Source organism: Adiantum capillus-veneris, chromosome 4 (assembly GCF_014529385.1).
Source record: "Adiantum capillus-veneris isolate H3 chromosome 4, ASM1452938v2, whole genome shotgun sequence".
Lineage (NCBI taxonomy): Eukaryota > Viridiplantae > Streptophyta > Polypodiopsida > Polypodiales > Pteridaceae > Adiantum > Adiantum capillus-veneris.
In genome coordinates, this window is record NC_140934.1 from 161534981 (window position 1) to 161558645 (window position 23665).

Below are 23665 nucleotides of genomic sequence, written 5' to 3' on the forward strand. Positions count from 1 at the left end.
TAGGAATTGGGTACACCTTGTGGGCATCTGGGCTAGGGAGCTGACATGTGTCCCTCATTCCCTTTGTGTAAAGGCAACTTGTGTGTGTGTGTGACTTTCTCTCTCATCCCCTACAATCAAGGCTCGCCCCCTCCTATGTAGGGATTTGTAAAGACTTTTGGGACACACACAAAGCATCCAATGCCCCCCATGGTTTATCTTTGGACACAACCTTTGAATTTTGGAAGTCTTAATGGGTTGAACCTTAGGGTCTTTTTAGCCCATTGTTGCACATGGCTCTTTTGCAGATGGCCCCCCCTTTGGATCCCTATTTTCCCTCCTTTGGATCCCTACTGTGGCCGGTCTGCTAGCTTAACCAATATTCTAGCTTTTTTTCCCCTGGCACTTCCCCATATTAAATGATCAGTTTAGCATGAGAAAATCATTTAGGAGAATTAGATATTGATTATTATGACATTACCTCTCTCTTGAAATCATAGTCGTCCTCGACTATGGTGTAGAGAAGATAAAGCATATTCATGAGTCCTTTTCTTAGCGGGTAGAGGATCCCTACGTTACCCTACGACATCATTCCACTATGGATGACTAGTCCATTTGGTGCTTGAGAGCCTGAGGTTGCCGCAAGCATGTCTGCACATTAGTCCTATCAATCTTCCATAGTAGAGTGACAAGCTCTACTTGGTGTTTGGGAGACGTCATCTCCGCAAACTTGATCTAAGCATGCATACTACTTCATTTTTGTGCACAATAAAGAAAAAGAGAGTCTTATAAGACAAAAACTTTGTTCATTTTTAACATTTGTACATTTGCTTACTCTTGGGAAGCATTGTAAGCATTGACAAGGTTTAGGTTATCCTTTAATTGTATGCCTTGCATCCATCTAGCATCGTCAAAAGGATAATTCTTAAACTTAATAAGATATCGTCGGATAGTCTTACCGCCTCTTAGTACCTTGTCTTCATGTCGGAGAATGGACTCGGGCTGCAGCACCTCTTCTTGGTCCTCGATCTCCGGTGGGTCTTCAGTAGTTGGTCCTTGAGGTGTCTCTCCTTTGTACGGTTTTAATAGGTTCACATGGAAAGCATTATGTATGAGACAATGATTGGGCAACTTGAGTTGATAGGCCATCTCATTGATTGGCCTAAGAATCATGAAGGGACCATAGTACCTTTTTGCTAGTTTAGCATAGTACTTTTGGTGTCCCGTAGGATTCTTGCCCGTTGTGTGCCTTAATCGAGCCTTGGGAAACTTTAATAAGATCCAATCATTTTCTTTAAAGGCTTGGGCTATACTCATCTGCAGCAGCAAAGATCTTCCCATGTACCTTAAGTAGCAAGGGACTTTTTGATCTTCCCTCAATTACCTCGAAAGGTGCTTTTCCCGTGGAAGTATGTACAGGGTTACTGTAAGAATACTCCACTAAGGGTAAGTACTTCTCCCATTGGAATCTTTGATCTACTTCCGTTACATAGGCTTTTAGTAGATCGAAAATTGTTAGGTTAGCTATTTCACTTTGGCCATCCGTTTGTGAATGATAGGCCGGAGAGAAGTTTAGACTTGTCCCTAAATTCTCAAAGAGACCCTTCCAGAAGTTACTGGTCATTCTAGGATCTCTATCCGACACTATGGAAATTGGCAAGCCATGGTACTTGAAAATTTGTGAAATGAAGAGGGTTGCCATTTGATGGGCTTTGATAGTCTTTTTGACAGGTATAAAATGAGCTTGTTTACTGAACTTGTCTACTATCATCCACATTCCCGTATTCCCATGGATAGACTTAGGCAATCCAAAGATAAAATCCATGGATATGCTCTCCCATGGTGAATTAGGGATTGGCAAGGGTTGAAGCAATCCAAGTTGATTCCCTCTATCAAATTTTGTCTTTTGGCATACCACACATTTAGAAACATACTCTTGTATGTTCACTTTAATGGTAGGCCAATAGAAATATGTTTCAATTCCATTTTAGGTAGACCGAATCCCTCTATGCCCCGCATAAGGTGGAGCATGAGATTCATACATTACTTTCTCACGTAGTGAGTTAGTAACACATAGTCTATTGCCGTAGAGAAGAAAATCATCTTGTAAAGTAAATGGTTCTTCTTTCTTCCCTAATGCAAGGGCTGAAATCACATCTCTAAATTGGGATCAATTGCATACTCATCTATCATTGAAGATAGATCATTGTGAGTTTCTATGGAAGCCGCATTCACTCTCGGTCGTCTTGAGAGTGCATCAGCTACTTGATTATGCTTGCCATCAATGTGAGCAATATGAAAATGAAATTGCGAAAGGAAATTTGCTAACCTCATTTGTTTGTCGGAGAGCTTGGTCTGCATCATGAAGTACTTAAGACTTTGGTGATCCGTTCACAGAATGAAAGGAGTTCCCAATAAATAGTGCTTCCATGAGTCTAAGGCATGTAGAACTGCAAGGAGTTTCTTTTCATATATACCTAGAGCTTGCTCAACAGGGTCGAGCCTTCGACTTTCATAGCCTATGGCGTGCCCTTCTTGGAGCAAAACAGCTCCAAGGCAATCACCACAAGCATCACATTGGACCTCACATGGTTTTGAGAGATCCGGTAGTGTAAGCACAGGTTGAGAGATAATCTTTTCTTTAAGCTTCTCAAAAGCATTGTTCTCCTTAGCAAACCATGTGTACCTAACGCTTTTCTTTGTTAGGTCATGTAATGGTCCCGCAATTTGTGAGAACTTTTCTATGAAGCGTCTATAGTATGCACACATACCTATAAAGCTTCTTAGTTCATGAAGATTCTTTGGGTTTAGGCCATCCTTTTATTACCTCTAACTTTGATGGGCGAGGTAATGACGACCATGCAATTGAACTTCTTCCAGGAAGTTCACCGCCTAACAAACCTCCTTATAGAGTTTCTCAAGCTCAACAAGAGGAGATTATGCGGCAAGTGCATGAGTTAGTTGAGAAGGGCATGGTTAGGCCTAGCTCATCTCCATTTTGCTCACTTGTGCTATTAGTGCAAAAGAAAGACGGCACATATCGTATGTGTGTCGACTATAGGGCACTAAATAGGATCACTATCAAGAATAGGTTTCCCGTTCCACGGGTAGAAGACCTATTTGATAAACTACAAGGATCGACCTACTTCAGTAGGATTGACCTAAAAAGTGGCTATCATCAAATAAGGATAGTTGATCAAGACATTGTAAAGACCGCATTTCGTACTACATTTGGTCTTTACGAATACATTGTCATGCCTTTTGGCTTGACTAATGCACCAGCCACATTCAACCGCTTCATGGAGAAGCTGTTCAGGCCTCATCGAACCTTCACTGGAGTGTTCTTTGATGATATTATCATCTACTCTAATTCATTGGAGGAACACAAGCAACACCTCCAGGTAATATTTCAAGTTTTAAGAGAGAATAAACTTTATGTTAATCGAAAGAAAAGTGAATTTTTCTTGCAAGAGATTCAATATTTAGGTCACATTATCTCTCAAGATGGAATCCAAATGGATCCATCCAAGTTAGAGGTAATAAAAGGATGGCCTAAACCAAGGAATCTTCATGAACTAAGAAGCTTTATAGGTATGTGTGCATACTATAGACGCTTCATAGAAAAGTTCTCACGAATTGCGGGACCATTACATGACCTAACAAAGAAAAATGTTAGGTATACGTGGTCTGCTAAGGAGAACAATGCTTTCGAAAAGCTTAAAGAAAAGCTTATCTCTCAACCTGTGCTTACACTACCGGATCTCTCAAAACCATTTGAGGTCCAATGTGATGCTTGTGGTGATTGCCTTGGGGCTGTTTTACTCCAAGAAGGGCACGCCATAGGCTATGAGAGTCGAAGGCTCGACCCTGTTGAGCAAGCTCTAGGCATATACGAAAAAGAACTCCTTGCAGTTCTACATGCCTTAGACTCATGGAAGCACTATTTATTGGGGACTCCTTTCATTCTGCGAACGGATCACCAAAGTCTTAAGTACTTCATGACGCAGACCAAGCTTTCCGACAAACAAATGAGGTGTGCAAATTTCCTTTCGCAATTTCATTTTCATATTGCTCACATTGCTGGCAAGCATAATCAAGTAGCCGATGCACTCTCAAGACGACCGAGAGTGAATGCGGTTTCCATAGCAACTCACAATGATCTATCTTCAATGATAGATGAGTATGCTATTGATCCCGATTTTAGAGATGTGATTTCAGCCCTTGCATTAGGGAAGAAAGAAGAACCATTTACTTTACAAGATGGTTATCTTCTCTATGGCAATAGACTATGCGTTACTAACTCACTACGTGAGAAAGTGATGTATGAATCTCATGCTCCCCCATATGCGGGGCATAGAGGGATTCAGTCTACCCTAAAGGGAATTGAAACATATTTCTATTGGCCTACCATGAAAGTGAACATACACGAGTATGTTTCCAAATGTGTGGTATGCCAAAAGACAAAATTTGATAGAGGGAAGCAACTTGGATTGCTTCAACCCTTGCCAATCCCTAATTCACCTTGGGAGAGCATATCCATGGATTTTATCTTTGGATTGCCTAAGTCTATCCATGGGAATACGGGAATATGGACGATAGTAGACAGGTTCAGTAAACAAGCTCATTTTATACCTGTCAAAAAGACTATCAAAGCCCATCAAATGGCAACCCTCTTCATTTCACAAATTTTCAAGTACCATGGCTTGCCAATGTCCATAGTGTCGGATAGAGATCCTAGAATGACCAGTAATTTTTGGAAGGGTCTCTTTGAGAATTTAGGAACAAGGCTAAACTTTTCTTCGGCCTATCATCCACAAACTGATGGCCAAAGTGAAATAGCTAACCTAACCATTCTCGATCTACTAAAAGCCTATGTAACGGAAGTAGATCAAAGATCCCAATGGGAGAAGTACTTACCTTTAGTAGAGTATGCTTACAATAACACTGTACATACTTCCACAGGAAAAGCACCTTTCGAGGTAATTGAGGGAAGATCAAAAAGTCCCTTGCTACTTAAGGTACATGGGAAGATCTTCGCTGCAGATGAGTATAGCCGAGACCTACAAGAATCTTTCCAAAAGATTAAGGATGCTATCTCTATCTCACAGCAAAGGCAAAAGGCTGCTGCTGACAAGCACAGAAGAGCCCAAGCCTTTAAAGAAAACGATTGGGTCTTGTTAAAGTTTCCCAAGGCTCGATTAAGGCACACGACGGGCAAGAATCCTACGGGCCACCAAAAGTACTATGCTAAACTAGCAAAAAGGTACTATGGTCCCTTCCAGATTCTTAGGCCAATCAATGAGATGGCCTATCAACTTAAGTTGCCCAATCATTGGCTCATACACAATGCTTTTCATGTGAGCCTCTTAAAGCCTTACAAAGGAGAGCCACCTCAAGAACCAACTATTGAAGACCCACCGGAGATCGAGGACCACGAGGAGGTGCTGCAGCCCGAGTCCATTCTCCGACATGAAGACAAGGTATTAAGAGGCGGTAAGACTATCCGACGATATCTTATTAAGTTTAAGAATTATCCTTTTGAAGATGCTAGATGGATGCAAGGCATACAATTAAAGGATAACCTAAACCTTGTCAATGCTTACAATGCTTCCCAAGAGTAAGCAAATGTACAAAATGTTAAAAATGAACAAAATTTTTTGTCTTATAAGACTCTCTTTTTCTTTATTTGTGCACAAAAATGAAGTAGTATGCATGCTTAGATCAAGTTTGCGGAGACGACGTCTCCCAAACACCAAGTAGAGCTTGTCACTCTACTATGGAAGACTGATAGGACTAATGTGCAGACATGCTTGCGGCAGCCTCAGGCTCTCAAGCGCCAAATGGACTAGTCATCCATTATGGAATGATGTCGTAGGGTAACATAGGGATCCTCTACCCGCTAAGAAAAGGACTCATGCATATGATTTATCTTCTCTACACCATAGTCGAGGACGACTATGATTTCAAGAGAGAGGTAATGTCATAATAATCAATATCTAATTCTCCTAAATGATTTTCTCATATTAAACTGATCATTTAATGTGGGGAAGTACCAAGGGAGAAAAAGCTAGAATATTGGTTAAGCTAGCAGACCGGCCACAGTAGGGATCCAAAGGAGGGAAAATAGGGATCCAAAGGGGGGGCCATCTGCAAAAGAGCCATGTGAAACAATGGGCCAAAAAGACCCTAAGGTTCAGCCCATTAAGACTTCAAAATGCTAAGGTTCCAAAATTCAAAGGTTGTGTCCAAAGGTCAACCCTAGGGAAAATTGGATGCTTTGTGTGTGCCCTAAAAGTCTTTACACATCCCTACATGGGAGGGGGCGAGCCCCAAAGCTAGGGGATGAGAGAGAAAGCCACACACACACACACAGGCTCCCTTTACACAAAGGGAATGAGGGACACATGTCAGCTCCCTAGGCAGATGCCCACAAGGTGTGCCCAGTTCCTATTGGAAGACCCTTGAAGTGGACCAATGAGAATTAAGCTAGAGTAAATGTAGTTTAATTAATTTAAAAACATTTAATAAAAGAAACCAATGAGAAATAAGTCTCCTAGAAGACTATTGGGCAGCCTCCCAAAGGGTCCAATGAGCATTCAGAAGCCTCATGGCTTGCCTGATTCCTATTGGCCAGGAGACAAAGGGGTCCAATGAGAGTTTTGTTTAATTATTTAATTATCTAAAGCTCTCACAAAAGGAGAAAGGGGGACACATGTCTAAAGGCTATCACTTATGCTGTTTAATTCCTATTGGCTTGACCTGGGGAGGTCCAATGAGGCAAAAGCCAGACCTAATTAGCAGCTAGGGCTCGCCCAAGAGAGAGAAAGGGCTGATTTTTGCTTGGCATTGACACACACACACTCACACTTGACCATGTGTGAAGGAAGAATACTCTATCTCCTCCCAAGCTTTAATGGAGAGCTCATCACCTACTCCAAGCTTGTGAGATAGAAGCCTACATCAACACTCTCTTGGCATGTGGATGCAAATCCAACCAAGAGCCAAGCTTCAATGCATGCTCATCTTCTCTACCAAGCTAATTACTAAGCTAAGCTATGCTAATATGAGTGATTATGTGAGGAGATGTACATCTTTCTCGTAAGATACTTCTTTTTCCTCTCAATCTACTCTCATACCCTGCTAGCTCTCACCATCTTCGAAGGTGTGTGAGGTCTTGGGTCTGAGAACGGGGATAATTCAAGTTGTGTTTGATTAAGTGTTTTGCTTGGTGTATGAAGCTTCCATCTTCATTGCACTAGCTAGTCTTGAAGGAACACAAAGAATTGTATTGTACAATGTCTCTCTTGATGGGAGAAACCATAATACAAAGCCTTTTGGAGGGGGGACCGGCTCCATGCAAATCCGGTCCTCAACTGTTGTCAATAGCTTAATTGCTCTCTCTTTTGAAAGTATTGTCGATGCTATCTAACTAGGTGTTATGCTTTTTGTTGCTCTCTCCACCCAAGCACTGTTGTAATTCTCATTAGGAATCTATTCTAATGAAATGCCCACTATGTTCATGCTAATTTCCGCTACACATAAGATTTTAGGCCATGAAATGTTACATTGGTATTAGAGCTCAAGGTTTCTCTTTTCTTGCTCAAGAAGGGAGGTCCTCAAGCTAGCTACAAATGGTTGGTATTATTAATTGCCTGTGAGTAAGTAGAATAGGGATTTTTCAGCCTTGCAGTGCGCCTGCCTTTGTGCAGTTAACGGGGCATCATCGTCGAGAGCTATGGTCTTAATAGTGGAGTCCTACGGGGCTTGCCTACTGCTTAACCACTATTGAGCTATTAGAAGCTTGACAGGAGCCGGTGCTGTCTTGGTGTCGAAAGACCCTCTCTTCTATTCCTTGCAATTAATGGTATTCGAGCCGCGGGTACAGTAGCTTGAGTGCTTTTTCTAAAGGGGTAAAGAGGAGTAGCAACTAGGGCTTGAAGTGCCAAAGTACACCTAAAAATTTTACACCTAAAAGTTGTTAGAATGGTTGACAATAGTAAAGAGAGTGAAATTAATGTTGATAACTTTGATTTTGCTCATGAGCAAGCTACTAATGATGCTTCAATGCTTGTTAACTATCTTGTTTCTAGGCTTCAACAAGCCATGGGCAATCCATCTCTCCAAAGTGAAGTGCAACGTCAGCTCCGTGCTCACGGGATTCTCCAAGCTCATCACCATGACGAGAGAACACCTAGGAAGCCTCCTTGTGAGACTACCAAAAGAGGTCTCTCTCCGATTCGGGAAGAAGAAGAGAATCCATATGAAGGGCTCAAGAACTTACTTCTTGATGATGCATCTCCTTCCCAAAGGAGAACTCAAGAGCCTCCACCGAAGGATCGAGAAAGAAGCGAGTCTCCCGCCACCTCGGCGGAGATGGCTCCACGAAGACGGCGGGCTAAACGCTCTCCATCACCACCAAAGCGGAGAAGACCATCACACTCTTCTCCACGCCATAATTCAAAGAGGGATGATAAAAAGCAAGAGAAGAAAAAGGCGAGAAAGAGGACACCCTCTTCTCCATCTTCTTCATCCTCTTCCTCTTATGAAAGCTATGGTGAAGACGACAAAGATCAAGACAAGAAAAAGGCGAGAAAGAGGTCACCCTCTTCTCCACCTTCTTCAAATTCTTCACCTTCTGAAGAAAGTGATGGTGCAACTTTTGAACCATCAAAAAGAAGAGGCCATAGGAAATCCTATGCCGCATGGAAGAGGTCGTCCAAGCTGAAGAAATTCAAAGAGGGAGGGAAGAGCATCTCTTTCCTTACCTATGATGGCACCTTCGGTGCTACAGACAAAGTTTTGGCCTTTATCCAGCAATTCGATGCGGCGTTTGGAGATGAGGGCTTCACGGAGTCCTCTAAGCTACGCCATGTAGCTATGCACTTTCAAAAGTCCGCCAGACAATGGTGGTCTAGCCTACGAGCCAACGGTGAAGCTCCACGAACATGGAAGGCTTTAAGAGCTTCCATTATGAAGCAGTTTTTGGCCACCGATGCCAAAGACAAAGTACTCACCGAATGGTGAAGCTTAAAGCTCTCTCCCAATGAATCCATCCACAAATATGTAGACAAGTTTTGGGACCTACAACTCAAAGCCACTGTCTTCAAAAAGTTGGATTTTGGAGAGCAAAAGCAACAATTTTGTGCGGGTTTAACCGAAGAAATGGCGGAGTATGTCAACTCCCAAAGGCCACGTACCATATCGGCGGTAATACACCATACTATGGTGGCCTCGCGAATCAATTTCCAAACGGGGGGTAAAAGAAATAATAAGCCCCCGGAAAACAAGGGTTCCAATGAGCCTAAGGGGAAGGACAATGTCCAAAAGTCTCCTAAGGGCAATTCTAACAAAGCTAAAGAGAAGGGAGTTTACAAAGGAAAGAATAAACTCTCTCCTGAAGAGCTTGAGCGTTATCGTAAAGATAACCGGTGTTTCAAGTGCGGCGAACAAGGGCATGCGTACCGCGCTTGTCCCCAAAAGAACAACCGCCAAGATCCTCCTAGAGCTTCTTTGGTTGAAATCCAAGAGGAGGAGATTCACCAAACTCACCACAAAGGATCTCCTCTATGCCATGCTTGGGGAAAGGTAAGAGAACATGATGCTTTTATTCTCTTTGACCCTGGTTCTACTCACAATTTCATATCTATGGAGTTAGCCACCAAGCTAGGCATACAATCCTACGAGATGGGAGATATCCTACCCGCAGACAGTGCCTTCAAGGGGCAAGAAGCTTCAGTCACTCCCTTAATCGGGAAATTGAGGCTTCATGTCCAAGGCTATGTGGACAAAGAGGACTTCTTTATCTCTCCTCTCAAGCATGAGGATGTAATCCTAGGGGCACCATGGTTTGACCGCCTGGCTGCCGATATTAAATTTCCTGAAAGGAGAATCTCCTTTAAGTTCAGGGAAAAGGACATGTATATAGATGCTAAGGAGATGGGTAACACCATCCCCATTGTACATATACCAGCTTTCAACAAGTCAATAAAGAGCTCTATTTCCGTGTACATGATTTTTGTTAAAGATTCTCAAAATGAACCTAATGCTTTAACAAAAGAAAATAAAAGCAACCAAAAGGAATTAGAGTTATTCAATTTTCTCAAGGGGTTTCGAGATGTTTTTATTGACGACATCCCTTGTGAGCTACCTCCTAAACGAGGTAATGACGACCATGCAATTGAACTTCTTCCAGGAAGTTCACCGCCTAACAAACCTCCTTATAGAGTTTCTCAAGCTCAACAAGAGGAGATTATGCGGCAAGTGCATGAGTTAGTTGAGAAGGGCATGGTTAGGCCTAGCTCATCTCCATTTTGCTCACCTGTGCTATTAGTGCAAAAGAAAGACGGCACATATCGTATGTGTGTCGACTATAGGGCACTAAATAGGATCACTATCAAGAATAGGTTTCCCGTTCCACGGGTAGAAGACCTATTTGATAAACTACAAGGATCGACCTACTTCAGTAGGATTGACCTAAAAAGTGGCTATCATCAAATAAGGATAGTTGATCAAGACATTGTAAAGACCGCATTTCGTACTACATTTGGTCTTTACGAATACATTGTCATGCCTTTTGGCTTGACTAATGCACCAGCCACATTCAACCGCTTCATGGAGAAGCTGTTCAGGCCTCATCGAACCTTCACTGGAGTGTTCTTTGATGATATTATCATCTACTCTAATTCATTGGAGGAACACAAGCAACACCTCCAGGTAATATTTCAAGTTTTAAGAGAGAATAAACTTTATGTTAATCGAAAGAAAAGTGAATTTTTCTTGCAAGAGATTCAATATTTAGGTCACATTATCTCTCAAGATGGAATCCAAATGGATCCATCCAAGTTAGAGGTAATAAAAGGATGGCCTAAACCAAGGAATCTTCATGAACTAAGAAGCTTTATAGGTATGTGTGCATACTATAGACGCTTCATAGAAAAGTTCTCACGAATTGCGGGACCATTACATGACCTAACAAAGAAAAATGTTAGGTATACGTGGTCTGCTAAGGAGAACAATGCTTTCGAAAAGCTTAAAGAAAAGCTTATCTCTCAACCTGTGCTTACACTACCGGATCTCTCAAAACCATTTGAGGTCCAATGTGATGCTTGTGGTGATTGCCTTGGGGCTGTTTTACTCCAAGAAGGGCACGCCATAGGCTATGAGAGTCGAAGGCTCGACCCTGTTGAGCAAGCTCTAGGCATATACGAAAAAGAACTCCTTGCAGTTCTACATGCCTTAGACTCATGGAAGCACTATTTATTGGGGACTCCTTTCATTCTGCGAACGGATCACCAAAGTCTTAAGTACTTCATGACGCAGACCAAGCTTTCCGACAAACAAATGAGGTGTGCAAATTTCCTTTCGCAATTTCATTTTCATATTGCTCACATTGCTGGCAAGCATAATCAAGTAGCCGATGCACTCTCAAGACGACCGAGAGTGAATGCGGTTTCCATAGCAACTCACAATGATCTATCTTCAATGATAGATGAGTATGCTATTGATCCCGATTTTAGAGATGTGATTTCAGCCCTTGCATTAGGGAAGAAAGAAGAACCATTTACTTTACAAGATGGTTATCTTCTCTATGGCAATAGACTATGCGTTACTAACTCACTACGTGAGAAAGTAATGTATGAATCTCATGCTCCCCCATATGCGGGGCATAGAGGGATTCAGTCTACCCTAAAGGGAATTGAAACATATTTCTATTGGCCTACCATGAAAGTGAACATACACGAGTATGTTTCCAAATGTGTGGTATGCCAAAAGACAAAATTTGATAGAGGGAAGCAACTTGGATTGCTTCAACCCTTGCCAATCCCTAATTCACCTTGGGAGAGCATATCCATGGATTTTATCTTTGGATTGCCTAAGTCTATCCATGGGAATACGGGAATATGGACGATAGTAGACAGGTTCAGTAAACAAGCTCATTTTATACCTGTCAAAAAGACTATCAAAGCCCATCAAATGGCAACCCTCTTCATTTCACAAATTTTCAAGTACCATGGCTTGCCAATGTCCATAGTGTCGGATAGAGATCCTAGAATGACCAGTAATTTTTGGAAGGGTCTCTTTGAGAATTTAGGAACAAGGCTAAACTTTTCTTCGGCCTATCATCCACAAACTGATGGCCAAAGTGAAATAGCTAACCTAACCATTCTCGATCTACTAAAAGCCTATGTAACGGAAGTAGATCAAAGATCCCAATGGGAGAAGTACTTACCTTTAGTAGAGTATGCTTACAATAACACTGTACATACTTCCACAGGAAAAGCACCTTTCGAGGTAATTGAGGGAAGATCAAAAAGTCCCTTGCTACTTAAGGTACATGGGAAGATCTTCGCTGCAGATGAGTATAGCCGAGACCTACAAGAATCTTTCCAAAAGATTAAGGATGCTATCTCTATCTCACAGCAAAGGCAAAAGGCTGCTGCTGACAAGCACAGAAGAGCCCAAGCCTTTAAAGAAAACGATTGGGTCTTGTTAAAGTTTCCCAAGGCTCGATTAAGGCACACGACGGGCAAGAATCCTACGGGCCACCAAAAGTACTATGCTAAACTAGCAAAAAGGTACTATGGTCCCTTCCAGATTCTTAGGCCAATCAATGAGATGGCCTATCAACTTAAGTTGCCCAATCATTGGCTCATACACAATGCTTTTCATGTGAGCCTCTTAAAGCCTTACAAAGGAGAGCCACCTCAAGAACCAACTATTGAAGACCCACCGGAGATCGAGGACCACGAGGAGGTGTTGCAGCCCGAGTCCATTCTCCGACATGAAGACAAGGTATTAAGAGGCGGTAAGACTATCCGACGATATCTTATTAAGTTTAAGAATTATCCTTTTGAAGATGCTAGATGGATGCAAGGCATACAATTAAAGGATAACCTAAACCTTGTCAATGCTTACAATGCTTCCCAAGAGTAAGCAAATGTACAAAATGTTAAAAATGAACAAAATTTTTTGTCTTATAAGACTCTCTTTTTCTTTATTTGTGCACAAAAATGAAGTAGTATGCATGCTTAGATCAAGTTTGCGGAGACGACGTCTCCCAAACACCAAGTAGAGCTTGTCACTCTACTATGGAAGACTGATAGGACTAATGTGCAGACATGCTTGCGGCAGCCTCAGGCTCTCAAGCGCCAAATGGACTAGTCATCCATTATGGAATGATGTCGTAGGGTAACATAGGGATCCTCTACCCGCTAAGAAAAGGACTCATGCATATGATTTATCTTCTCTACACCATAGTCGAGGACGACTATGATTTCAAGAGAGAGGTAATGTCATAATAATCAATATCTAATTCTCCTAAATGATTTTCTCATATTAAACTGATCATTTAATGTGGGGAAGTACCAAGGGAGAAAAAGCTAGAATATTGGTTAAGCTAGCAGACCGGCCACAGTAGGGATCCAAAGGAGGGAAAATAGGGATCCAAAGGGGGGGCCATCTGCAAAAGAGCCATGTGAAACAATGGGCCAAAAAGACCCTAAGGTTCAGCCCATTAAGACTTCAAAAATGCTAAGGTTCCAAAATTCAAAGGTTGAGTCCAAAGGTCAACCCTAGGGAAAATTGGATGCTTTGTGTGTGCCCTAAAAGTCTTTACACATCCCTACATGGGAGGGGGCGAGCCCCAAAGCTAGGGGATGAGAGAGAAAGCCACACACACACACACAGGCTCCCTTTACACAAAGGGAATGAGGGACACATGTCAGCTCCCTAGGGCAGATGCCCACAAGGTGTGCCCAGTTCCTATTGGAAGACCCTTGAAGTGGACCAATGAGAATTAAGCTAGAGTAAATGTAGTTTAATTAATTTAAAAACATTTAATAAAAGAAACCAATGAGAAATAAGTCTCCTAGAAGACTATTGGGCAGCCTCCCAAAGGGTCCAATGAGCATTCAGAAGCCTCATGGCTTGCCTGATTCCTATTGGCCAGGAGACAAAGGGGTCCAATGAGAGTTTTGTTTAATTATTTAATTATCTAAAGCTCTCACAAAAGGGGAAAGGGGGACACATGTCTAAAGGCTATCACTTATGCTGTTTAATTCCTATTGGCTTGACCTGGGGAGGTCCAATGAGGCAAAAGCCAGACCTAATTAGCAGCTAGGGCTCGCCCAAGAGAGAGAGAGGGCTGATTTTTGCTTGGCATTGACACACACACACTCACACTTGACCATGTGTGAAGGAAGAATACTCTATCTCCTCCCAAGCTTTAATGGAGAGCTCATCACCTACTCCAAGCTTGTGAGATAGAAGCCTACATCAACACTCTCTTGGCATGTGGATGCAAATCCAACCAAGAGCCAAGCTTCAATGCATGCTCATCTTCTCTACCAAGCTAATTACTAAGCTAAGCTATGCTAATATGAGTGATTATGTGAGGAGATGTACATCTTTCTCGTAAGATACTTCTTTTTCCTCTCAATCTACTCTCATACCCTGCTAGCTCTCACCATCTTCGAAGGTGTGTGAGGTCTTGGGTCTGAGAACGGGGATAATTCAAGTTGTGTTTGATTAAGTGTTTTGCTTGGTGTATGAAGCTTCCATCTTCATTGCACTAGCTAGTCTTGAAGGAACACAAAGAATTGTATTGTACAATGTCTCTCTTGATGGGAGAAACCATAATACAAAGCCTTTTGGAGGGGGGACCGGCTCCATGCAAATCCGGTCCTCAACTGTTGTCAATAGCTTAATTGCTCTCTCTTTTGAAAGTATTGTCGATGCTATCTAACTAGGTGTTATGCTTTTTGTTGCTCTCTCCACCCAAGCACTCTTGTAATTCTCATTAGGAATCTATTCTAATGAAATGCCCACTATGTTCATGCTAATTTCCGCTACACATAAGATTTTAGGCCATGAAATGTTACAAGACTGATTCCTCTTTTCACCTTTGTACTTTTCTTTGGTCCTTCCCCTGACAACTAAGGCTGTTCCTTTGCCTTTGTCCATTGTCTTTCTATTGGTTTCTTCAGTAAGCAGACTTCCTTCTACACCTGCTATGTTCAAACCATCTGGAGGTGCAAAATTACTCAAAGCTGTGCGAAAAGTGTCCCAACTTTCCGGCAGTGTGATCAACAGGAACATAGCTCTAACAGGTTCATCAAACTTGACACCTTGAGCTGACAACTGACTGTAGATTGTGTTGAATTCATTCAAATGATTGGACATAGGTGTCCCTTCTTTCATCTTCAAGTCAACAAGCTTCTTAAGCCAGTATACCTGTGAAGCTGCACTCTGCTTCTCATAAAGATCACTCAGCTTTAACCATGCTTGATAAGCCGACATCTCGTCTGCTACATTGAAGTAAACGCTTTCTGCCAAAGTCAGCATAATGGTAGAAAGTGCGAATTCATCCATTTCGCTCCATTTATCTTCGTCCATATCTTCTGGTTTTAACCCCTTGAGCTTTATAGGTTTTATCTGCTTCTTTTGTACCAACATGTGCCAAATCTGCTTCTTCCACAATGGGAAATTGGTTCCATCCAGCTTCTTGATATTGTAAAGAGTAGTTTCCTGTGATCCAGCCATAGCTACGCTTCACAATGGTTTACTTTCCTGGGAAAAATTCGACAGAGTTTCCCCTATAAACTGACCTCTGAACCAATATCAACCTGTCAAATGAACCAAGAAAGCTTCAGATTCTGCATTAATTTCGGCAGAGTCTCCTTTGTAAAATGGCTCTGGTGTACTAAAAACAGACCAGAAAACAGCTCAAAAAACACTGTCTCTCTGACACTGTAAGCTGCAGGTAAACCTAACCTGCACCTGTACTGTCTCTCACTGTCCTGTCACTGTCCTATAAGCATAGACTGTGACAATGCCTTAACGGCAGTAAAGCAAAGATGCAATCCCAACTGTCTAACTCACAGTCAATACATCCTAGCTGCCTATCTAAGGGTGCTCGAGGGATCGCTCCAAGACCTGTATCACCGAAAGGATCTCAACATTCGAGAATCCCCCAGCTCAATAAAACCTCACTCGACCCTCAACAAAGGCTGCAGTAAATCTGACAGTACATAGACTTCCCACAAAGTCATACATCCACAAATTTTCCAATATATGATGTAACCGCTGCGGCGGTTGTTTGCTACGTGACTCACAGCCAGCAAACCCTCAACAGACATACATCATCTCTGACAATACATCCCATGTGACATCCCATGTGGAAGTACCTGCAATGTCAGGATGAAATCTGGAATATCAAGCAGCAAACACAAGCTACCTGATGAACTAGTGAATGTCGCCTACAGTCTGTGTGTAGATGTGTCCGTGTCGTATGTGACACGCTTCAAAGAACTGTGAGCCATCCTTCGATGTGTAGACAGCCACAAATCAACACTCTGGGAGTGTCGATATCCTCAGCACCTGCAGTCGTAGGCCGAAAACCCCAAATTTGCAGAGTCGGATCTGCACCCGCTAAGACCACGTAGTCGAAAATGGCCTGCGCAGAACTTTGTCGAAGCCGAACGGTGGCCGAGATGACCTCAGAATCTGAGCTGGTGACTCTAGCCTCCTGTAGTGCTGTCCTGAGCCTCGATCTGAGCTCTGATACCAGTTGAAGGAGTACGAGCGGAAGTGCGACGCGAGAGAGAGTGCGAGAAGAAGAGCACGATGATATGGTGAACTCGCTCTACTGTAATGTGTAGAGCATAGTGAGTTCTTATTAGGTTTTTACAAAAGAATATGTGTACATACCTGGCGGCCCGCCCACTTACCTGGGCGACCACATTGGGCTTTATACCCCAACAGAGAGAGCAACAAAAAGCATAACACCTAGTTAGAAATCATGAACAATACTTTCAAAAGAGAGAGAAATTAAGCTTTTGACAACAATTGAGGACCGGATTTTCATGGAGCCGGTCCCCCCTCCAAAAGGCTTTGTATTATGGTTTCTCCCATCAAGAGAGACATTGTACAATACAATTCTCTATGTTCCTTCAAGACTAGCTAGTGCAATGAAGATGAAAGCTTCATGCACTAAGCAAAACACTTATAAAACACAACATCAATTCTCCCCGGTCTCAGACCCAAGACCTCACACACGTTCGAAGATGGTGAGAGCTAGCAGGGTATGAGAGTAGATTGAGAGGAAGTAGGAGTTTTCTTACGAGAAAGGTGTACATCTCCTCACATAATCACTCATATTAGCATAGCTTAGCTTAGTAATTATCATGGTAGAGGAGATGAGAATGCATTGAAGCTTGGCCCTTGGTTGGATTTGCGTCACAAAGCCAAGAGTTGTTGGTGTAGGCCTCCCTTCTCACAAGCTTGGAGTAGGTGATAAGCTTTCCATTAAAGCTTGAGAAGGAGAGAGATTCTTCTTTACTTCACACATGAGATTGTGTGAGTGTGTGTGTGATAATGCCTTGCCAAAAATCAGCCCCCTCTCTCTCTCTTGGTCGACCCCTCTTGCTATTTGCTCATGCTACCCTCTCATTGGACCTCCCTAGGGCTAGCCAATGACAATTCAGCAGTATAAGTGATAGCCTTCTGACATGTGTCCCCCTTTCCCCTTTTGTGAGAGCTTTAGCTAATTTAATAATTCAACTAAACTCTCATTGGACCCCTTTTCCTCTTGGCCAATAGGAATCAGGCAAGCCATTGGGCTACTGAATGCTCATTGGACCCCTTGGGAGACTGTCCAATAGTCTTCTAGAGGACTTAATTCTCATTGGTTCGTTTATTAAGTGTTTTTAAATTAATTAAACTAGATTTACTCTAGCCTAATTCTCATTAGTCCACCTCCAAGGCCATCCAATAGGAATTGGGTACACCTTGTGGGCATCTGGGCTAGGGAGCTGACATGTGTCCCTCATTCCCTTTGTGTAAAGGGAGCTTGTGTGTGTGTGTGTGACTTTCTCTCTCATCCCGTACAATCAAGGCTCTCCCCCTCCTATGTAGGGATTTGTAAAGACTTTTGGGACACACATAAAGCATCCAATTCCCACCATGGTTTACCTTTGGACACAACCTTTGAATTTTGGAACCTTAGCATTTTGGAAGTCTTAATGGGCTGAACCTTAGGGTCTTTTGAGCCCATTGTTGCACGTGGCTCTTTTGCAGATGGCCCCCCCTTTGGATTCCTATTTTCCCTCCTTTGGATCCCTAATGTGGCCGGTCTACTAGCTTAACCAATATTCTAGCTTTTTCTCCCCTGGCACTTCCCCATATTAAATGATCAGTTTAACATGAGAAAATCATTTAGGAGAATTAGATATTGATTATTATGACAATTGGGACTCAGGATAAGCTTGAGTCATTGGGTGATTCAACCATGGAATCTTAGGGGTCCAATGGATCCTCCCATCCTATTGACACTACTACATATGAAGTTCAAGTCTAGAAGTTAGATCCCATTAGCCATGTGATAAATGTGGCAGGTCCTACAACCAACACTGTAAGTTTGATGAAAAGAAAGAAGAAAAAAAAGTGATGATATTTCTCTTGTCGACAGTTTGGTTCGTTGGTTTCAGCTTGGCGGTCAAGGGACGGGTTGTGGTAGGGTTCGCTTCTTGGTGGCAACCCGATAAGTTCCCCTCGTGTCGAATGTTTTCAAGGTGGTGCCTTTGATCAACCGATGTATTTGTTCGTTGTAGCTGGGTTGCTGATTGAAGCCATGGTTGGTTGGAGCATGGCTACCTATGAAACTTTTTTGGTTTTGTAATATAATCTACTCACCATTGTGAGTTTTGACATCTACCATTGTAAATATCAATACAAGCAAGAAAGAACTTGCACCTCCTGTTGTAAGTTCACCACCTACAACAACGTCGGAAGTAAGATCATGGGAGAGTACCTTACCACCCTTGCAACTTGATGAAGTGCCTAGGGTGGTGGAAAACTATTGCTCAAAGACTTCACTCGTTACAGCTTGGAATGATTGGTTTCAAAAACTGACGCCAACCTTCCAAAAAGTATGATCTAACCAAGGAAGGGGGGAGTGCTTACCACAACCATCATTCACTTGCTTCCCTCTCAACCTTCCTCCTTGACCTATCACCTCTTCAATTGAGGGACTATATATACATAGCCTTATACTTATACTAACCAAAAAAACAAAACAAAACAAAAACAGTAAATGAGAAAGAGTGACTAGCAATGAGAGTGCACCCTATCGGACCCAACACATAGTCCAAATGCACCATGTCACATCAAGTAGCACAAGAAACAACCCTCATATTTTAGAGACCTAACCAAATCTATCTGTGTTCTCAAAATGTCTAGTTTACCAGAGGCATGTGCTACTATTTTTTATGAAAGGTACCCATTTTATTCAAGTGTTTCACATATGCTACCATGTACTTTCTTGTGAATGGAATTTGGTAGAGAGACTCGCGTGTGAGAAAAAGTTTGAGGAGTTAGAATGGCTAATACATCTATGGACTACTAGTGACCCGTACCCAGTAACAAATGTTTCTCCAGTGGCACATGCCTATTCTTTTTCACAAGATGAGTGTCCACGCATAGCTAGGTTCTTGATTAACATATGTGCACAGAAAGATGATGAAGAATTTGAGGAAGACTATGGTCTCACTGACAATGATTTTGTTTATCTAGATGATGAGGATAGAGGCCTAGCCTTAGGAATGCCACCCGGTCTATATAATATCATCTTCCCTTGATTTCCTACGTGATAACAGATAGGTAGGTTAGGGGTCTAGATTTATTTTAGTTTTGGTCTTTTCTAGGAGTTTTGGTCTTTTCACAATGACATGCCTGCTCAAGGTATAGTACCTTGTTGCTTGATATTGTTGTGTAGAACTTATATGATCTCCATCGACATGGCCGAGGGCATCTGCTTTGACCAAATGAGCAACTCCATACCTCCAGGTGTACTACTTTCCATGATTCATGATGGTGGATATTTATACTTGTTGATTGGGGTTTTCCATGGTTTGATTAAGTACATTTAGTTATGTTTTGTTATCTACAATTATAGCTATATAAATTTGTCTTTGCTTAAGTTGATGAACTAGATTTTAGTCTTATGGATGAGCCTTGAGGTTAGGAGGCGGTGACTTTAGATTAAATCATATACTTGACCACTAGTCCTAGTTGGTAAAATTATTTGGGTGTTTGAGACCTTAGGAGTGTTTTAGGCATAGATGAGCTTGCTCACTTCAACAAAACGAAAGACACTAGTGAGAATACAAAGGAAATGGAAGCAAAAAGAAAAAGTACCACAAAGGTAATATCTCAAGATGGAAGAGAAATGCCAGCTCGGATTTGGTACTTCACTCACATGTATTGTCTATGGTACTACAACCCTCGAGGTTCCAAGTGTGGGCGCTTTTCTTTGAAATGCAAAAATCCCTGGACTTACAAAATAAGCACACACAGCAAATAATTTTGAGTTAAAAAGAAAAAGAAAAAGAAAGACATGAAAAAGACTTCCATTAAGCTTAAAGTGAAAATTCAAGCTCTTGTTTGGAGTTGTGAGAGTTAGTTGGCTAACCAAAGTTGAAAGGCGCACTTGGGGACTCTTGACTTCGCTACTACTAGAGAAGTTATTTTAACCTTAGCCATACGTACCTAATTGACAGATTCGTCCATAAGCCCAAAAATCTTGATTGATTAATTTCATCAAAGTGAGATTTATTCGTCCTTAATGGTAGTGTAGCATTTCATAATTCTTTGCAATTACTCATGTCCTCATGTACTTTATATTTCCCTCATGCTACGCTTGCATACTCTCTCGGTGAATTTGTTGTGCAAACAATATATCCCAGATGCTCTACGACCTCGATGAACGAGCTTCACCTCACTAGCTTTCAAGGATGGAATCTACGTCAGGAAGGGGGGCATGTTAACCAATGACGGAGACCTATGTGATGATGTTTTTATGGGGCATGCAGTGGAGTCAGCATTGGGCGAATATGAGGACCACAGGCCCTCCAAGGTAACACTCTGTACATAACCAAATGACCATACAAGTCTAGTCTTGTTTCGGCCAACTCTTCCCAATCCACGACTACAAAACAATGTACAATGGGAATGTAGAGGCTGAGGTGCAATGGAGAGTGCAGTAGGTGCAAAGCTACAAGACACAATTGAAAATCACAATGTAACTAGACAATAGGGCTACAAGGCTCACAATACCAACTACAAGCAACCAAGGTGAAGTGCTCCAAGGCTAAAGCCCAAAAGTGCAAGGCAAGTGATCCAGAATGTGACACACATAGTGGCAAGCATATGGCAAGACTTTCAAAAATTGTCTCTGTTGTCCACGTCATGCTATATATATCCAAAAGACAAGGCCATTTCTCAGCCCCACCACATATCTTTTGCTACTAGAAATATCTAGCCAAGTCAACTCCTTGCAATTGGAAATATCTAATGCTAGTAGCCTATGGAAGCCCCTAGTGAGTCTAGCCACTACCTGCCACGTTGGCCACTGGATGTCCTAGCCCACATCGCTCCTAGGCCAACCAACAAAGGGGTGTTGTAGCTCTTGAATTCTCTAAAACGAGTAGCCATATGGTGGTCACAATCTGTATATAGGCAGAAGAATTTTGCTTAACATGTGCTACAGTGTAAACTGGTGTAGTGACAGTAACAAACTCTCATATGTGGCAGTCACCTTCATGAGTTTCATCAAGGTCAATAAAGATTGGCCGTGATTTTCACACACTCTTTTCCAGTATTGTGTCTCTATTCATCTATGGACATGGTATTTGCATTTCTAGAACTGTTGATTGAGTGGCATTAAAAAAAATTCTATTTGATGGACACATTGATTGATTCCTCATCTAGCTCCCAAATCTGCCATCATTGGTCCTGTGGATGATTGAATGCCCTTCAAGTAGGCATTGTAGCGTACGCTTTGAAGGACTGCCAGTGAGATTCATTAAATCGCTTTCTTCCCTGGAAGAATGGACACTCCACATTGGTACATCTTAAATTCCCTCCACATTGGCTAAAACAAACAATTTCCTTAAATAAATCATTTCTACACATTACTTACTCTGTCTCTGCTCCATCCCATACATAGCAGAGTTATCTTTTTATGGAGGAAGCTCATATGAACAATATTCATAATAAAAAGTTGGGATTTCAAGAAATTTATTCACATTTTGAATAGATGAGAGTGCAATATATAGATTTTTTTGCAAGGGAAGAGAATGAATGACATCGAGTACACTTTTGATGTATATCGTGCCATCTACAACTATAATGGGAGATTCTTTTGAGCCATCAGATGTTGCTGATAGGTGTTCATCACAAAGCACCTTATATAATTGTGAGGCTTCATAATCTAACAAGTAAAACAAATCATTTGCATCATTGTATATTGGTTCTAGTTTAACTTTCTCATCAAGCAAGGTAAGTGGATGCAATGAGAAGTTATCATTTGCTAATTTGAAATGTTCTTTGAAAGCCTTCACAATGATATTTTGATAACGGTTCTCAAACATAAGCACAAGTATTTTCTTATGCTCTAGGCCAAAAATAGTGATATGACGACTTATTGTAAAGGCTACACAACAATCATCTAGGCTAGACAGAGACTGCTTTTGGTAGAGAGGACAATATCTTGGCAAAAAACAATAGTGGCCTTTTCTTATTTGTGCCTTTCTCTTTATGATTCAATGTGTGAAGGCCCCTATGTAACATTTAATGCACTAGTAACTTGTGTGTAGCGAAAATTGATAACATAGTGAGCATTTCATTAAGAACAAGTTCCTAATGAGCATAGAGAGAGAGAGAGAGAGAGAGAGAGAGAGAGAGAGAGAGAACTTAATTTGAGAAATCAACATAACAATTTACACCTAGCTAATTTTTCATTGACAATACTTGAAAACAGAGAGAAATAAAACAATTGACAACAATTGAGAACCAGATTTACATGGAGCTGGGGTCCCCCCTCCATAAAGGCTTTGTATTATAGCTTCTCTCATCAAAGGAGACTTTTGTACAATACAATCTTTGTGTTCCTTAACAAAACTAGTTGGTGCAATGAAGATGTAAGCTTCATGCACCAAATTATGCTTGAAAAACACACCTAGTGTCCCTAGCCTCAGTCCCAAGACCTCTCACACCTTCAAAAATGGTGAGAGCTAGCAGGGAATGAGGATAGATTGAGAGGAAGAAGATGTATATTACGAGAAAGAAGTATTCTCCTCACATAATCACTCTAATAGCATAGCTTAGCTTAGTAATTAACATGGTAGAGGAGATGAGAATTCCATTGAAGCTTGGCTCTTGGTTGGATTTGCATTCCATAGCCAAGAGTTGTTGGTGTAGGCCTAGAGCTACTTCTCAATGCTTGAAGAAGGAGATGGAGTTCTTCTTGCACACATGAGTTGTGTGTGTGTGTGTGTGTGTGTGTGTGTGTGTGTGTGTGTGTGTGTGTGTGTGTGTGTGTGTGTGTGTGTGTGTGTGTGTGTGTGTGTGTGTGTGTGTGTGTGTGTGTGTGTGTGTGTGTGTGTGTGTGTACACGTGTGGCAATGAGTTAGAGTAAAATGGAGCCCTCTCTCTCTTCTTGGTCGACCCCCTTGCTAATTTCTTATGATGGCCTCCCATTGGCTCCTGTAAAGCTTAGCCAATCAAAAATTAGAAGCATAATTGATAGAATTTTGACAAGTGTCCCCCTTTCCCCTTTTGTGAGAGCTTTAGGTAATTATATAATTCAATTAAACTCTCATTGGACCTCTTAGTCTTCTGGCCAATAGGA